Source organism: Arachis ipaensis, chromosome B5 (genome assembly GCF_059453495.1).
Source record: "Arachis ipaensis isolate K30076 ecotype BB chromosome B5, ASM5945349v1, whole genome shotgun sequence".
Classification (NCBI taxonomy): Eukaryota; Viridiplantae; Streptophyta; class Magnoliopsida; order Fabales; family Fabaceae; genus Arachis; species Arachis ipaensis.
The window spans coordinates 81,067,059-81,083,227 of record NC_142440.1 but is presented as its reverse complement, the minus strand read 5'-3'; the positions used below and the strand labels follow the sequence as shown (position 1 = coordinate 81,083,227).

Here is a 16,169-nt window from a genome sequence, read left to right as displayed (position 1 = left end):
TTCTATGCCTATGAATATTTCTTCAGCCAGTTGGACATTACTTTTCCATTTACTGCTTTCGAGACCGACTTGTTGTGGTCATGTAACATTGCCCCATCCCAGCTTCATCCGAATTCCTGGGGTTTTATCAAGATCTTTCAGCAACTTTGCCAAGAGTTAGGCGTAACACCTTCTCAAACTCTTTTCCTTTATCTTTTTGTTTCTGCCAAGCCTGGTGCCTCTTCCAAAAAGAAAGCTTCCTGGGTTTCTTTTAGGTCTGCCCAGGGTCATAAAGTTTTTTCCATGTACGATGAGTCTTTTAAGGACTTTAAGAATTATTTCTTTAGAGTCCGTGCTGTTGAGGGGGTCCGCCCCTTTTTTCTTGATGAGAATGACGAGCCTACTTTCCCTCTAGAGTGGCAGAAGGATGTGAGAGTGTCTCGTTATGCGTGGGAGATGCTTGACGAGGTTGAGCGGCCTTTTGTTATTGTTCTTGAAGATTTATGGGGGGAACCACTCCATCTTGATACAAAAAGGTTTTTGAATGACTCGTCCCTGGTTCGAACTGTTTTGGGTAATGTCTGACTTGTTTCTGTACTTGTTTCTTAGTTTTGCTTCCTCTTTTGTGATTGTAACCCATTACTGTGGTTGATTCTATTTTTTCAGAGATGTCAAAAAACAATGATTCCATAAAGGCCTTCAAAAAGGCAAGGAAGGCTGCTGCTTCTCAAAATATCTCGGCCAAGGCGACGGGAGAGGGATCTTCTCAAGTTCAGGTTAAGCTGCCCGTGCCGAGTTCTCTTGGGCCGAGGAAGGTGATTCCCACTCCTCGGGTTTGCCTGGCCGACCCTCCACAGTCTTCCGCTGCTACTTCTGGTGCTCCTCCCAACAAGAAACAAAAAACAATTGAGCCTTTCAACCTTGATGCCCTTGATTTTGACGCGGTCGAGTTCGTAGATCAGCAGATCGGTCCCTACAGTGTCCTCCCTATGGATGATGTATCACTCCTTCGTCATTTGGATTTCATAACTCGGAGTAGTTTAAAAATGGCACATATGGGAGCTGCCCTGTACCGAACTGCTCAAAATCTTCCTCTTCATGCCACCAAAGCTTTTATGGAGGAGGCAAAACAGGAGTTCGATCGGATGAAGGGCTTGAAGGAGGAGCTTGAGGTGAAGGTAGCCAAACTGGAGAAGGATCTGAAGAATGAGAAGGTGAGTTCCCTTGCTCTGGCGGCTTCTGTGCGGTTGGCCGAGGACACGGCATTGAGGCATAAAGACAGATACGTCACATCCTATCGGGAGGGAATGATGGTACCGTGTCAACTTCTACAGTTCCTCTAGTTGAGGTCGTTCATTCTGTTTCTGATCCGGACTGTCAGATCTTGAATCGGGATGATGGTACCGTGGATGTTGTGCCTATTCAGACTCGCCCTCCTTCTCCCTGTACTGATGCTGCCGAGAAGGCTCCCGATCTTAGCTAATTTTTCTTGGATGTTTGTGTAGATAGCCTGGCTTGTGGACTTTTAAACTCTTTATTTTGTAGTTTGAATATTTTACTGACCGTTGATACTCTTTCTGGTTGCTTGTATGGCAACTTTTTATTTTGAAAAAACAAGTAGTTTTCAAGCTTTTGGGCCTGACCGTGAAGCTTGTTATAATATTATATTTTATATCATGCTTGTTTGCACTTGTCTTGGCACCTTTCTGGGTTTTGAGAATACTGGAGCCTTGCTTGCTCAGCCTCTTTGGATTGCTTTGTACTTATTGCTTGAAGCTTGGATCCTTTGAGGTCGTGGATGTGTGGATCCAACTTGTATTTCGGTTTTCTCGCTCTTACTTGTATTTATTTCTTGCAATCCATAACCGATTTCTTTACGATGGTCCTCTTTCCAGTTATTTTTGTAGTCCTCTTTTTTGGACCTTTGTCAGGTATCTTTCAGGGACTACTTTTATAACTTGTTTGTTGGGAGGCCGACTTCTTTACGTCGTCCCTTTCCAAGTTATTTTTGTAATCCTCTTTCTTGGACCTTTGTCAGGTCTCTTTCAGGGATTACTTTTATAACTTGTTTTTTGTAGGAGACCAACTTCGTCATGTCGATCTCTTCTAAGTTATTTTGTAATCTTCTTTCTTGGACCTTTATCAGGTCTCTTTCAGGGATTACTTTTATAACTTGTTTTTTGTAGGAGACCGACTTTGTCGTGTCGATCTCTTCTAAGTTATTTTGTAATCCTCTTTCTTGGACCTTGGTCAAGTCTCTTTCAAGGATTACTTTTATAACTTGTTTTTTGTAGGAGACCGACTTCGTCATGTCGATCTCTTCTAAGTTATTTTGTAATCCTCTTTCTTGGACCTTTGTCAGGTCTCTTTCAGGGATTACCTTCATAACTTGTTTTTTGTAGGAGATCGACTTTGTCATGTCGGTCTCTTCTAAGTTATAGCAATTCTTTTTTTATAGGGTTGGCCAGACCTCTTTCCAGGGATTTGCTGATAACTTGGGTTGACTCGGTCCGACTTTTTTTTAATGTCGGCCAGTCTTTAAGTTATTATTTAGCAATCCATTAAGACCTCATCAGGTCCTTTCTCTGTATCACTTTTGATAACTTCTTGCATTATTCTGTTTTCATCTTTGCCGATTTGTAGAAAGTGGATTAAATCCTCGTTTAGTCTACCTTTAGATGAATTTGGTTTTCATCTCTCTTGGTCTTTATCGTGATTGGGCAGTGAATTTGTTTTTCACTTTTTGCCAATCTGTTGCTTTATAATCGGACGATGAATATTTCAGATTAATGCCTCTTGAAAACTTGTAGAATCGTCTAATATATTTTATTTAAAAGACAATGAAAATATGTACATATAGATTTTTTATTCTTTTGAATTGGATAATTTCTGGGTCTCAACATGGTGCCTCATTAAAAAACCTTCTCAGGAAAAAGTGTGCATCTCATGCTGGTATCCTGTATTTCTAACTATAGTACCTTCTTAAGTTGCAGGTGTGCCACGATCTGGGGAACTCTCGCCCGTCGAGTTTGGATAATCTGTAGTAGCCCTTCCCAAGTACTTCTATGACTCGGTAGGATCCTTTCCAGTTTGCCGCCAGCTTTCCTTCTCAAGGTCGAGTTGTTCCGATATCATTTTGGATTAGGATGAGATCATTTTCAGCGAAACCCCTTGGCACTACTTTTTGATTATATCTCGAAGCCATTCGGCGCTTTAGCGCTTCTTCCCTAATCCGAGCTCTTTCTTGGATTTCCGGAAGTAGGTCGAGCTCTTCTCTTTGAAGTTGAGAGTTGGCTTCTTCATTGTAGTGGACTGCTCTAGGCGACCCTTCCTCGACCTCCACTGGGATCATTGTCTCCACTCCGTACGCTAATCGAAATGGTGATTCGTTTGTGGTGGAATATGGTGTTGTTCGATATGCCCATAGGACTTGTGGAAGTTCTTCGGCCCAAGCTCCCTTTGCATCTTGCAGTCTCCGTTTCAGCCCAGCCAATATGACTTTGTTGGCCGCTTCGGCTTGTCCATTGGCTTGGGGATGTTTGACGGAGGTGAACTGGTGTTTTATGTTCAAGTCGGCTACTAACTTTCTGAAGCCTGTATCTGTGAATTGGGTGCCATTGTCTGTAGTGATGGAGTATGGAACCTCAAACCTTGTGACAATGTTCCTATATAGGAATTTCCGGCTCCTTTGAGTAGTGGCGTTGGCTAGGGGCTCTGCCTCGATCCACTTTGTGAAATAGTCTACCCCGACTATGAGGAATTTAACTTTTCCCGATCCCTGGGGAAAGGGTCCGAGAAGATCGAGTCCCCATTTTGCAAATGGCCAAGGCGAAGTTACGCTGATGAGCTCTTCTGGCGGGGCGATGTGAAAGTTGGCATGTTTCTGGCATGGTGGACATGTCTTTACATGTTCTGTAGCTTCTTTTTGTAGAGTTGGCCAGTAAAATCCCGCCCGGAGTACCTTTTTGGTGAGAGCTTGTGCTCCGAGATGGTTGCCACAAATGCCGCTGTGTACTTCCTCTAAAACTTCCCTTGTGTTGGAGGTCGGCACATATTTTAACAATGGTATTGAAATCCCTCTTTTGTATAGGGTGTTGTTTATGATAGTGTAGTATTGTGCCTCCCACTTTAACCTCTTTGCCTCCTTTTCATCTGTGGGGAGTGTTTCTGTTTCGAGGTAATTAATTATGGGGGTCATCCATCCTTGATCTTGACCTGTTATGGCTAGGACTTTTTCCTCTTTCGAGACGGACGGGTTCTGCAGCATTTCCTGGATGAGGCTTCTATTGTTGCCCCCTGGTTTGGTGCTGGCTAGCTTTGAGAGTGCGTCAGCTCGGTCATTTTATTCGCGGGGTATGTAGTGGATCTTATATTCCCCGAGTTGCCCGAGTTGTTCCCTGGTCTTATCCAAATACTTTCTCATGGTGGGGTCTTTGGCTTGGTAGCTCCCTGTTATTTGTGAGGTGACTACTTGTGAATCGCTAAAGATGTTGAGTTTTTGAGCTCCAACTTCCCTAGCCAGCTTCAAACCAGCTAGTAGTGCTTCATATTCTGCCTGGTTGTTTGAGGCAGGGAACCCGAATTTGAGGGAGAGCTCAATTTGGGTTCCTTGGTTGCTTTCGATTATCACACCTGCGCCACTTCCAGTTTTATTTGAGGAGCCGTCCACGTATATATTCCACTCTATGGGGGTCTCCGGGGTGTCTGTAAACTCTGCAATGAAGTCGGCTAAATATTGTGATTTAATGGCTGTCCGAGCCTCGTATTGAAGGTCAAACTCGGACAACTCGATTGCCCATTGTAGGATTCTTCCTGCTAGATCTGTCTTCTACAATATCCCCTTTATGGGCTGTTGGTTCGAACCTTAATGGTGTAAGCTTGGAAGTATGGGCGGAGTCGTCGAGATGTTAGTATAAGAGCATAGGCAAACTTTTCTATTTTTTGGTAGTTCATCTCAGATCCCTGTAGTGCTTTACTAATGAATTATACAGGTTGTTGCCCTTTGGCGTCCTCTCAAACCAGTGCTGAGGCTACTGCTCGACTTCCTACCGCGAGGTATAATACGAGTGGCTCTTCCTCTCATGGTCGAGTTAGGATAGGTGGTCATCCCAGGAAACTTTTGAAATCCTGGAAGGCTTGCTCGCACCCCCATTGTCCATTCGAGCTTCTTTCCTTTCCTTAAAGTAGCATAGAAGGGGAGAGATCTTATCGCTGATCCTACTAAGAATCTGGATAAGGCTGCCAATCTCCCGTTGAGTTGTTGCACCTCTTTGACACAAGTTGGGCTCTTCATGTTGAGTATGGCCTAGCATTTATCCAGATTCGCCTCAATTCCTCTTTGTGTGAGCATAAAACCTAAGAATTTGCCTGCTTCTACTGCAAAAGTTCATTTTACAGGATTGAGTCGCATGCCATGCTTCCTTATAGTGTCGAACACCTGGGCCAAGTCGGACAATAATGTCTCTTCACTTTGTGTCTTTATTAACATGTCATCCACGTAGACTTCCATGATTTTTTCGATATGATCTGAAAAGACTTTATTCATTAGCCTTTGATAAGTAGCTCCCACATTCTTGAGACCAAAAGGCATCACAATGTAGCAGTAATTTGCTTTTGGTGTTAAAAACAGGGTCTTTTCTTGATCTGGTGGATACATGGGGATTTGATTGTATTCGGAATATGCATCCATAAATGAGAGGTATTTATATCCGAATGAGGCATCCACCAGAGCATCGATACTTGGGAGTGGATAAGGATCTTTTGGGCAAGCTTTGTTGAGATCGGTGTAGTCGGTGCACATTTACCACTTCCCATTTGATTTTTTTACCAAGACGATGTTAGCTAGCCGTAGTGGGTACTTGACTTCTCTTGTGAATCCTGCCTCTAGTAGTGCCTGTACCTGTTCTTCCACAGCTTCGGATCGTTCTGGCCCAAGTTTTCTTCATCTCTGCTGTACCGGCCGAGATCCTGGATAGACCGCCAACTTGTGGCACATTAGTTTGGGGTCTATGCCTGGCATGTTCGCCGCTTTCCATGTGAAGAGGTCGACATTATCTCGTAAGAACTCTACTTGTGATTCCTTTGCGTCTCCTTTTAGGATTGTGCCAATATTAGTTGTTTTGTCTGAGGTGTCTCCGATCTGAACTTTCTCTACTTCACCTTCGGGTTGTGGACGGAGTTCCTCTCGTCTCTGAACTCCTCCATGCTCAATGGTATGAAATTCTTCTCCTCTGCCTCTGAGGTTTAGACTTTCATTATAGCAGCGGCGCGCCATCTTTTAATCTGCTTTTATTGTAGCTATCCCTTCTGCAGTTGGAAATTTCATGCACAGATGTGGAGTTGAGACTATTGCGCCGAGTTGATTCAATGTTGTCCGACCTATTAAGGCGTTGTAAGCTGAACTCACGTCGACCACTATGTAGTCTATTTTGAGTCTTCGGGATTAGTTTCCTCTTCCGAACGTTGTGTGTAGCGAGATGTAACCAAATGGTTGCACTGGGGTGTCTCCCAATCCGAACAGGCTGTTTGGGTATGCTCTAAGCTCCTTTTCTTCAAAACCAATCATGTCGAAGGCCGTTTTAAATAAGATGTCGGTGGAGCTCCCTTGGTCTATCAGCGTGCAGTGGAGATTTGCGTTTGCTAGTATGATGGTGATGACGATGGGATCGTCGTGTCCCGAGATGATACCGGATGCATCTTCTTTGGTGAACGTAATTGCAGGGATTTCGGGTTCTCTTTCCTTTCCCTCGACATGATATACTTCTTTGAGATATCTTTTGCGAGATGATTTGGAGATTCCTCCTCCTGCAAATCCGCCGTGTATCATGTGGATGTGTCTTTCGGGTGTACGAGGTGATCGCTCAGCTCGTCTGACATCTTCATCCCTTCTTCTCTTTCTTTGCTCATCATCTTGGGTGGCCAGAAACCGATCTAGCTTTCCTTCTCTCACTAATTTTTCTATGACATTTTTTAAGTCGAAGCATTCGTTGGTGGAATGTCCTCGGACTCGATGATATTCACAGTATTTGTTCCGATTTCCTCATCCTCTTTTGCCTTTGAGTGGTCGAGCTGGGGGTATCTTTTCTGTGTTACAGAGTTCTTTGTAAATATCCACAAGGGACACCCGAAGTGGGGTGTAATTATGATACTTTTTGATTTTTCCCCCGTTCGATCTTCCTTCCTCTTGGATTCTTTATCTTTATCTCAGTAGGTGAAACCAGATCTCGAGGCTTCTCCAGGTCGGGAATTTTCTTCCATGTTGATGTACTTCTCCGTCCGCTCTTGCACCTCATCCAGAGATGTGGGGTATTTCTTTGATATAAATTGGCTAAAAGGTCCCTCCCGTAGGCTGTTGATGAGGCCCATGATAGCGGCCTCTGTTGGTAGGCTTTGTATGTCTAGGCATGTTTTGTTGAATCTTTCCATGTAGTTGTGAAGGCTTTCCCGATCTCCTTGCTTGATTCTTAAGAGACTGGGGGCGTGCTTAGCCTTATCTTTTTGGATTGAAAATCTGGCCAGGAACTTTTTGGCTAAGTCGTCAAAGCTTGAGATAGATTTCGGAGGTAGGTTGTCGAACCATCTGATGGCAGTTTTGGTGAGGGTTGTTGGAAAAGCTTTGCAACGAACTGCATCTGAGGCGTCGGTGAGGTACATTCTACTTCTGAACTTGCTGAGGTGATGGTTGGTGTCTGTGGTGCCATCGTACAAAGTCATATCCGGAAGTTTGAAGTCTTTTGGGATTTTGGTCTTCATGATCTCCCTAGTGAATGGATCTTGATCCTTACGAGAGCTGTCCTCAGGGGTGGATCGAGTAGTTTTGGCTTTGAGATCGGCTTCGATTTTTAGAAGTTTATCCTCCAATTCCCGGCGTCGCCTTATCTCTCTTTGTAGATCATTTCCTGCTTCTCGCTGATGTTGGGCTTCTTTATCAATTTGCTTTAAACGATCTTGAAGCGCCTCTATCGGATTTGATGAGTTTTTGTCCCTGTTAGGGTCCAGAGTGTCTTTTGGTGTAGCGTCCGTGTTTTTGTGCGGCGTTATATCCTCTAGATCTGAATCATGGTCATTGTCATGGTCGTCCGCCATGGTGATGGGATGACTTCCAGGATCCCCGGCAACGGCACCAATGTTTTGAGGGTTACCTAAAACTATAGGTCGATCTCGGATGAGATCTTCTGTACTGGTCGGAGTTGACGTGTCCGGCTGGCGGGTGGCGGCTGGAGCTGGTGTGTCTGACTTGTTGGACTGATAGCGCTGCTGATCCTCTGTCACCGAAGGGTGGGGATACCTACAAGGGACTCCGATGCTTAAGTTAGCAAGGGTATTAAGCAGGTTTTTATTAGAATCAGAGTATGAGTTATACCTGGATGCTCCAGTGTATTTATAATAGTGTTGGATGACCTTCTTAGATAGATAAGTTAGTTATCTTATCTTATCTTATCTTTTGGCGAGGTCAGCTTATCTTCAATGGAACCGCCGTTATCTCTATAGGCTTGGGCTGCCTTTGGATCTGGGTCGTATTTCTTGAGTTGGGCCCTTTTTTGGGCTTTCCTGTCGATTTGACCGAGCTCTTTTAGGAAGAGGTCGGATAGTCTGACCTGAAGAGGTCGGTCGCTTTGTCGCCAATCATCCCGGGTCGGATAGCTCGACCCAGGGTATGAACAAGTACCAACACTCTATAAAGATCAACAAAATTTGTAAAGGCTATAAAAGAACAATCAGCATATCAAAAGAAACACAACAATCATTAAAAAGACTCAGGAGGCAACCTGGAAGAGGACCTCAAGAGTTCAAAAGGACTTTGTTTATCTACTAAGTTGCATAGAAGCAACTAACAGTCAAAGGAACCAAGTTATATCCAAAATTATAGAAATAGAGTTCAAAAGCCCACGAGTCGGGCTGAGGAGATAAAAACACATAAATCATAAAGGGTGCAAAGTTTCCCCAGTAACAGCGTCAGCAGCAGATGGAGGAGGAATGATATTCACAGGGACAGCGTCCACGGTCTCATCCTCATGATTGAGTATCTCACAATCCGGATCAGGTTGGGAACGGTCGACCTCGGTAGAGGGATATGAAGAAGTCGTGGCTGCAGAGGCTTTGGCCGGGGGTACAGGAGGAGGCCCATCATCTTCATCATCTTGGGATGGCACTATTTTCCCATCCTCCACCATATTATCTAAACTAAAAAGAGTCAGGTCGAGTTCAGGAGCAAGAATTCGGACCTGGCCTTCAAGTTTTCATAAGCACTTGTAACAGTGTCCACCAAATGGCCCTGAAGATCGTCATAATCCACGTGGGCAGTTTCAAGCCTCCTCCTCAACTCCAACACTTTGGCATAAGTGCGGGTATAACTCTCCTTATGCTTTTTTGCCATCTCCTCCGACAAATTCGCAGTTGCCTCAGCCTTGACAGCCCAAGACTTTTCCTTCTCCAAATCCAACTCCAGCTTAATCACCTTGGCATCAGGTTCATCCTTTAACCCTTTAATATATCAAACTTTGACTTTGCATCCTCCAAAAACTCCTTAGTGGCATGAACTGGGGAACCCTGGACAGTTTGAAACAGAACTGCACCCATATGAGCCATCCGAATACTGTTATTGGTAATAAAATTCAAATGATGAAGAATGGATACATCGTCCATGGGAAGTCGGCCATAAGGGGCAATTTGATTATCAACAAACCCCACGGCATCAAAGTCAGGGGCATCCAAATCATAAGGTTCAACAGTTTTTTGTTTTTTAGGAGGAGGACCAGCAGTCGGAGAGGAAGCAACTCCAGAAGAAGGTCTAACTGGGTCAGAAGGTCTAAAATTGTGAATATGAATGTTGTATGAGTTGTTTTCTGATGAATGGATGCATTCCCCCACTTTATAGCCTCTAATCTGTGTTTTCTGGGCCGAGAACTGGGTCAAAAATAGCCTAGAAATTGCTGTTTGCGAATTTTGCCACGCTAGTTTTTCGTCACTGCGACACGTCCGCGTGGAGTACGCGTTCACGTCGTCTATATGTACGGCCACTATATTAAATTATATATTATTTCGAAGCTCTGGACGTTAGCTTTCCAACGCAACTAGAACCACATCATTTGGACCTCTACGGCTCAAGTTATGAACGTTTGAGTACGAAGAGGTCAGGCTAGACAGCTTAGCAATTTCTTCAATTTCTTGTATTCCTTCCATTTTTGCATGCTTCCTTTCCATCCTCCAAGCCATTCCTACCCTATAATCCCTGAAATCACTTAACACACATATCAAGACATTGAATGGTAATAAGAGAGGATTAAATATAGCAAATTTAAAGCGCAAAGAAGCAAGTTTTCAATCATAGCACAAGATTAAGAAGGAAAATGTAAAACCATGCAAATCATATGAATAAGTGAGTAAAGAATTGATATAAACCACTCAATTGAGTATAAGATAAACCATAAAATAGTGGTTTATCACCAGCCTCAAGCCAGCCAGTAGCGCTTCATATTCAGCTTGATTATTTGATGCCGAAAACTCGAACTTCAAGGATAGCTCGATTTGGGTTCCCTGATCGCTCTCTAAAATGATGCCTGCACCACTCCCGGATTTGTTTGAGGAGCCATCCACATAAAGGCTCTACTCTGTGGGGATGCCTGGGGTGTCAGTGTATTCTACGATGAAGTCGGCTAGGTACTGAGATTTGATAGCTGTCCGGGCTTCATATTTGAGGTCGAATTCGGATAACTCAACTGCCCATTGTAGGATTCTTCCAGCTAAGTCTGTTTTCTGTAAGATTCCCTTTATGGGTTGGTTGGTCCGTACTCTGATGGTGTGAGCTTGAAAGTATGGTCGGAGTCGTTGGGAAGTGAGTTTGAGGGCATAGGCGAACTTTTCTATCTTTTGATAGATCAATTCAGCCCCTTGTAAAGCCTTACTGATGAAATAGATGGGTTGTTGCCCACTTTCGTCTTCCTTGATTAGTGCTGATGCTATTGCCCGACTTCCCACAGCGAGGTGTTGTATGAGCTCTTTGCCTTCCCGAGGTTGAGTGAGGACGGGTGGTTGTCCCAGAAATTTCTTGAAATCTTGGAAGGCTTGTTTGCATTCTGGGGTCCACTCGAACCTTTTTCCTTTCCTTAATGTTGCATAGAAGGGGAGAGATCTTAAGGCTGATCCAGCTAGGAATCTAGACAGAGCTGCTAGTCTTTCGCTAAGTTGCTGGACCTCTTTGACAAAGGTCGGACTTTTCATGTGAAGTATAGCCTGGCACTTATCTGGGTTTGCTTCGATTCCTCTTTGGGTGAGCATAAAGCCCAGGAATTCGCCAGCTTCTACCGCGAAGGTATTGATGAGCGGATAATTTATACACTTTTTGGCATTATTTTTACATAGTTTTCAGTATGATTTAGTTAGTTTTCAGTATATTTTTTTTAGTTTTTAAATAAAAATCACATTTATGGACTTTACTATGAGTTTGTGTGTTTTTCTGTGATTTCAGGTAATTTCTGGCTGAAATTGAGCGACTTGAGCAAAAATCAGATTCAGAGGTTGAAGAAGGACTGCAGATGCTGTTGGATTTTGACCTCCTTGCACTCAAAGTGGATTTTCTGGAGCTACAGAACTCCACATGGCGCACTCTCAATTGCGTTGGAAAGTAGACATCTAGGGCTTTCCAGCAATATATAATAGTCCACACTTTGCCCGAGTTTAGACGACGCAAACTGGCGTTCAATGCCTATTCCATGTTGCATTCTGGAGTTAAACGCCAGAAACAGGTTGCAAGGTGGAGTTAAACGCCAGAAACAGGTTACAAACTGGGTTCAACTCAAAGAGAAGCCTCTACACGTGTAAAGCTCAATGCTCAGCCCAAGCACACACCAAGTGGGCCCCGGAAGTGGATTTCTGCATCATTTACTCATTTCTGTAAACCCTAGTAACTAGTTTAGTATAAATAGGACTTTTTACTATTGTATTTTATATCTTTTGGATCATCGGGGGATTATCTTTGGATCCTTTGATCATGTTCAGGGGGCTGGCTATTCGGCCTTGCCTGGACCTTGTTCTTATGTATTTTCAACGGTAGAGTTTCTACACACCATAGATTAAGATGTGGAGCTCTACTGTTCCTCATGAATTAATGCAAAGTACTATTGTTTTTCTATTCAATTCAAGCTTATTCCTATTCTACATGAAGACGAGACAGAATGAATATCTCTTAGATATCTAATATAGGGGACCGAGTCCGAGATATTAGAGTCTTCGTGGTATAAGTTAGAACCCATGGATGGCCATTCCTGAGATCCGAAAAGTCTAAACCTTGTCTGTGGTATTCCGAGTAGGATCTGGGAAGGGATGGCTGTGACGAGCTTCAAACTCGCGAGTGCTGGGCGTAGTGACAGACGCAAAAGGATAGTAAATCCTATTCCAATATGATCGAGAACCGACAGATGATTAGCCATGCAGTGACAGCGCATTGGACCATTTTCACAGAGAGGACGGGATGTAGCCATTGACAACGGTGATGCCCAACATACAGCTTGCCATGGAAAGGAGTAGGAATGATTGGATGAAGACAGCAGGAAAGCAGAGGTTCAGGAGGAATAAAAGCATCTCTATACACTTATCTGAAATTCTCACCAATGAATTACATAAGTATCTCTATCTTTATTTTACGTTTTATTTATCCTTTAATTATTATCAATTCACCATAACCATTTGAATCCGCCTGACTGAGATTTACAAGGTGACCATAGCTTGCTTCAGGCCGACAATCTCCGTGGGATTGACCGTTACTCACGTACTACTCACGTAAGGTTTATTACTTGGACAACCCAGTGTACTTGCTGGTTAGTTGTGCGAAGTTGTGACAAAGTGTGATTCACGTTTGAGAGTACCAAGTCTTTGGCGCCATTGTTGATGATCGCAATTTCGTGCACCAAGTTTTTGGCGCCATTGCCGGGGATTGTTCGAGTTTGGACAACTGACGGTTCATCTTGTTGCTCAGATTAGGTAATTTTATTTTATTTTTAAGCTTTTTTATTTCTTATTTTCGAAAATAATACAAAAAAATTTTTTTTTCTTCTTTTTCGTTTTTCCCAAAATAATTTTTGAAAAAACCAAAAAAAAATTCTTATAAAATCATAAAAACCAAAAATTTTATGTTTCTTGTTTGAGTCTAGTGTCAATTTGTAAGTTTGGTGTCAATTACATCTTTTTAATTTTTCTTAAAATTTTCGAAAATTTATGCATGTGTTCTTCATGATCTTCAAGTTGTTCTTGATGATTTTCTATGTTTGATCTTTAATTTTTCTTGTTTTGTGTCTTTTCTTGTTTTTCATATGCATTTTCAATTTGTTAGTGTCTAAAGTTTGAAAATTTCTAAGTTTGGTGTCTTGCATGTTTTTCTTTTCTTAACAATTTTTAAAAATAAGTCTTGATGTTCATCTTGATCTTCAAAGTGTTCTTGGTGTTCATCTTGACATTCATAGTGTTCTTGCATGCATCATTTGTTTTGATCCAAAATTTTCGTGCATTGAGTCTTTTTGATATTTTTCTCTCTCATCAAAAAATTCAAAAAATAAAAAAATATCTTTCCCTTATTTCACTCATAAATTTTGAATATTTGAGTTGACTTTTTCAAAAATTTTTCAAAATTTAGTTGTTTCTTATGAGTCAAGTCAAATTTTCAATTTAAAAATCCTATTTTTTCAAAATCTTCTTCAAAAATCAAATCTTTTTCATTTTCTTATTATTTTCGAAAATTTTAAAATTTGATTTTCAAAATCTTTTTTTATTTTGTTCCATATTTCGAATTTTTTTACTAACATTTAATATTTTGATTAAAAAATTTTCAAGTTGTTACTTGCCTATTAAGAAAGGTTCAATCTTTAAATTTTAAAATCATATCCTTTAGTTTCTTATTAGTCAAGTAATCAACTTTAATTTCAAAAATTAAATCTTTTTTATTTCCTTTTCAAATCTTTTTCAAAATAAATTTCAATCATATCTTTCAATCATATCTTTTTCAAAATTTGATTTCAAAATCTTTTCTAACTTCTTATCTTTTCAAAATTGATTTTCAAATCTTTTTCAAATTAATCTTACCTTTTTGTTTGATTCTTATCTTTTTCAAAGCTACCTAACTAATTTTCTCTCTCTAATTTTCGAAAATCACCTTCCTCTTTTTCAAAATTCCTTTTTAATTAACTAATTGTTTTAAATTTTAATTTGATTTAATTTAATTTCATTATTTATTTTTTAAAATTTTTGAATTCTAACTAATTTTAAATTTAAAACAAAAATATTTTTCTTTTTTTTCTTCTAATTTTCGAAATTCTCTCCCCCTCATCTCTTTCTAATTATTTATTTATCTAGTAACACTTCTCTTTCTTAAAAATTCGAACACCCTCCCTCTTTCTGTATTCGAATTTCTTTTCTTCTTCTACTCACATAAAGGAATCTCTATACTGTGACATAGAGGATTCCATATTTTCTTTTCTGTTTTCTTCTTTTCCATATGAACAGGAACAAGGATAAGAACATTCTTGTTGAGGCTGATCCTGAACCTGAAAGGACTCTGAAGAGGAAGCTAAGGGAAGCCAAAGCACAACTCTCTAGAGAAAATCTGACAGAAATTTTAGAAAAAGAAGGAGACATGGCCGAAAATAATAACAATGCAAGGAAGATGCTTGGTGACTTTACTGCACCAAATTCCAAATTACATGGAAGAAGCATCTCAATCCCTGCCATTAGAGCAAACAATTTTGAGCTAAAGCCTCAATTAATTTCTCTGATGCAACAGAACTGCAAGTTTCATAGACTTCCATCAGAAGATCCTTTTTAGTTCTTAACTAAATTCTTACAGATCTGTGATACTGCTAAGACCAATGGGGTTGATCCCGAGGTCTACAGGCTTATGCTTTTCCCGTTTGCTGTAAGAGACAGAGCTAAAATATGGTTGGACTCTTAACCTAAGGATAGCCTGAACTCTTGGGATAAGCTAGTCACGGCTTTCTTAGCCAAGTTCTTTCCTCCTCAAAAGCTTAGCAAGCTTAGAGTGGATGTTCAAACCTTCAAACAGAAAGAAGGTGAATCCCTCTATGAAACTTGGGAAAGATACAAGGAACTGACCAAAAAGTGTCCTTCTGACATGCTTTCAGAATGGACCATCCTGGATATATTCTATGATGGTCTGTCTGAATTATCAAAGATGTCATTGGACCATTCTGCAGGTGGATCTATTCACCTAAAGAAAACACCTGCAGAAGCTCAGGAACTCATTGACATGGTTGCAAATAACCAGTTCATGTACACTTCTGAAAGGAATCTTGTGAATAATGGGACGCCTCAGAGGAAGGGAGTTCTTGAAATTGATACTCTGAATGCCATATTGGCTCAGAACAAAATATTGACTCAGCAAGTCAATATGATCTCTCAGAGTCTGAATGGATTGAAGGAATCATCCAACAGTACTATAGAGGCATCTTCTAAAGAAGAAGCTTATGATCCTGATAACCCTACAATAGTAGAGGTGAATTATATGGGTGAACCCTATGGAGACACCTATAATCCCTCATGGAGAAATCATCTAAATTTCTCATGGAAGGATCAACAAAAGCCTCAACAAGGCTTTAATAATGGTAGAAGAAACAGGTTTAGCAATAACAAGCCTTTTTCATCATCCACTCAGTAACAGACAGAGAATTCTGAGCAGAATCCATCTAGCTTAGCAAATATAGTCTCTGATTTATCTAAGGCCACTTTAAGTTTCATGAATGAAACAAGGTCCTCTATTAGAAATTTGGAGGCACAAGTGGGCCAGCTGAGTAAAAGAGTCACTGAAACCCCTCCTAGTACTCTCCCAAGCAATACAGAGGAGAATCCAAAGAGAGAGTGCAAGGCCATTGATTTAACCATCATGGCCGAACCTACAAGGGAGGGAGAGGACGTGAATCCTAGTGAGGAAGACCTCCTGGGACGTTCAGTGACCAATAGGGAGTTTCCCTTTGAGGAACCAAAGGAATCTGAGGCTCATCTAGAGACCATAGAGATTCCATTGAACCTCCTTCTGCCCTTCATGAGCTCTGATGAGTATTCTTCTTCTGAAGAGAATGAAGACATTACTGAAGAGCAAGTTGCTAAGTACCTTGGTGCAATCATGAAGCTGAATGCCAGACTATTTGGTAATGAGACTTGGGAGGATGAACCTCCCTTGCTCACCA

General features: G+C 41.4%; 1 non-coding gene across 1 annotated transcript; it reads right to left on the bottom strand.

Moving 5' to 3' along the window:
• Positions 1-14,995: 14,995 nt before the first annotated feature.
• On the bottom strand, positions 14,996-15,103 carry LOC148564759 (small nucleolar RNA R71). The gene has a single exon (XR_015883995.1). It is a non-coding gene; the product is annotated as a small nucleolar RNA R71 (small nucleolar RNA).
• Between the last annotated feature and the right edge of the window lie 1,066 nt (positions 15,104-16,169).